Source organism: Penaeus japonicus, unplaced genomic scaffold (assembly GCF_977035675.1).
Source record: "Penaeus japonicus unplaced genomic scaffold, GWHDUDI00000001_assembly GWHDUDI00000035, whole genome shotgun sequence".
Classification (NCBI taxonomy): domain Eukaryota; kingdom Metazoa; phylum Arthropoda; class Malacostraca; order Decapoda; family Penaeidae; genus Penaeus; species Penaeus japonicus.
Genome location: NW_028234437.1, coordinates 28,655,935 through 28,658,434, shown reverse-complemented (window position 1 = coordinate 28,658,434; position 2,500 = coordinate 28,655,935).

Sequence of the window (2,500 nt, the reverse complement as noted above, 5' to 3'; positions counted from 1 at the left end):
GAAAACGAATAAAGCAAGAGGAGGGGGGGGGGGAGATACACGTGGGCGGCTAAAGAGTTGTATGTAGACAGGATATTGGGCGGCGTATGGGATATGAGGCAGTAAACGGGTCTCGTATGGGGGGGGGGGTAGGAAATGGGAGGTGGAAAGATACGTGTGGGTAGAAGGGGGAGGGGATAGGGGAAGGGGTAGGAGGGTTGAGGAGAGATGGGAACTGGTGGGTAGGGGGGAGGGGTAGGGAGGTAGGGTGGGAAGGAGAGAAGGGGTAAGAGGGCAGGGGGGAGGGAAGGGGAAAGGTGCAGGGGGGGAAGGATAGGAGCGGAAGGGAGAGGAGGAGGAAAAGGAGGATGGGAAGATACAGGGCGGGGGGGGGGGGGAGGTATGAAGGGAAGGAGACGACGAAAGGAAGAAGGAGGGAAAGAAAAACTGGATAAGAATGATAACGAAAAGAGGGTAATGATGATGGCGTTTGAAGCGTAGAGAGATAAAGAAGCCGAGGCGTTGATAGGCTATTTCCATATTTATGTTTAGCTTTTCGTCCACAAAATTCAGATAAAATACCCACCCCTCCCCTCAACATAAAAGAAAAAAATAGAAAAAAAAGAAAACACTCACCTTACCTCTCTCCCATCGCCCTCCATTTTCTTTCACTCGTACCTACAAGCCAAACAAAGTCTCTAAACAAAATCAAAACAAAACGACAACAACAAACCGAGACATAACCAAACAAACAAACCACGACCCCCCCCCCCCCACTTCCCAGTAAAAAAAAGAAAAAACATCCCAAAAACAACCCCGAAAAACGACTTAAATATAAAAAATCCTCACCGTCTGATCAGCTTTCGCCATCCCGCAAACTGAAAATTGGCGCCAATAATGAGGTTGGCGAAGAAAACGCGGGAAACCGAGCTCGTTTCGGGGCCCGAGATGTGTTTATGGAAAGATGGGGGTTTGGGCCAAGATAGGGAAGGAGGGAGAGGAAGGAAAAGGAGGAGGGAAGGAGAGGAGGGAACATGAGGATGGAGAGAGGGAGAGGAGGGAAGTGAGGGGAACGGAGGAGGGAGGGAGAGGAGGGAGAGGAAGGAAAAGGAGGAGGGAAGGAGAGGAGGGAAATAAGGGGAAAGGAGGAGGGAGGGAAAGGAGGATGGAGGGAGAGGAGGGAAAGGAGGAGGGAGGGAGAGGAGAGAAAGGAGGATGGAGGGAGGAAAATGAGAGGGAAGGAGAGAGAGAGGGGGGAAGAGACTGAAGAGAGAGAGGGGGGTAGAGACTGGAAAGAGAGAGAAAGAGAAAGGGAGGGAGGGAAGGAGAGAGAGGGGATAAATATTAAAAACAAGAAAGAACGAAACAAAGGTACCAAAAAAAAAGGATTAGAGAAAAAAGAAAACAAAGAAGAGAGAGAGAAAAGAAAAGAAAAAATATACGAAAGAGTGAGATAACAGGAAGAGAAGAGAAGGACCCCAAGAATCCCGGAGGCGCAAGACATTATTTGGCAAGATGGAGAATTTAATCAAGATGTTCCATACCCAGGAAGAGTGTCGGGAGGGTGGGGGGTGGGGGAGAGGGAAGAGGGGAGGGGAGAGAGTATAGAAGTTGTGGAGAGGGGAAGGGAAGTGGAGGGTGGGGGCGAGGGGGTCTTTTGGAGAGGAGAAAGGGGAGAGGAAGACTGTCGGGAAGAAGGGGGGTTGGGAGAGGGAAGAGGGGAGAGGGTATAGAGGTTGTGGGAAGGGGAAGGGAGGGGGTGGGGTAGGGGGGACTTTTGGAGAGGAGAAAGGGGAGAGGAAGAGTGTCCGGTGGGAGGGGGTGGGGGGCTGGGGGTGTTGTGGGGTGGGAAAAGGGAAGAGGGGGGAGTTGGGAGGGGAAGAGGGGAGAGGGTATAGAGGTTGTGGAGAGGGGGAGGGAAGTGGAGGGTGGGGGGTGGGGAGGGGAATATTGACGGGATCTTTACATCGAGACATTTATTCAACATCTTTTGAATTCTGGCGTTCCTTGTTGACTGTGATATCATTATCATTATCTTTGGCATTATCATCGTATTTATCATTACTATCATCATCGTCATCATCATCATCCTTATTATCATCATCAATATTTTTCTCTATTTTCCCCTCTTTTTGCTTATTTTTCCCTCGTCTTCTTCATAATATTTTCTTTTTTTCCTTTTCGTCCTTCTAGTTGTTTAATTTCATTTCTTATAATTGGTTTTACGAACTTTTTTCATTACGTTAAAGGGCGGAGAGAATCGTTTATTGATTTCGTGTTAATTTTTTTTTTCTTCTATTTTTTTTTTTTTTTTTATCTTTCGTGATTTCCACATCTCTTGATGTCTTTTTGATCCTCTCTCTCTCTCTCTCTCTCTCTCTCTCTCTCTCTCTCTCTCTCTCTCTCTCTATATATATATATATATATATATATATATATATATATAATATATATATATATATATTATATATATATATATATAAAGAATACTATATATATATATATATACTTATATATATAT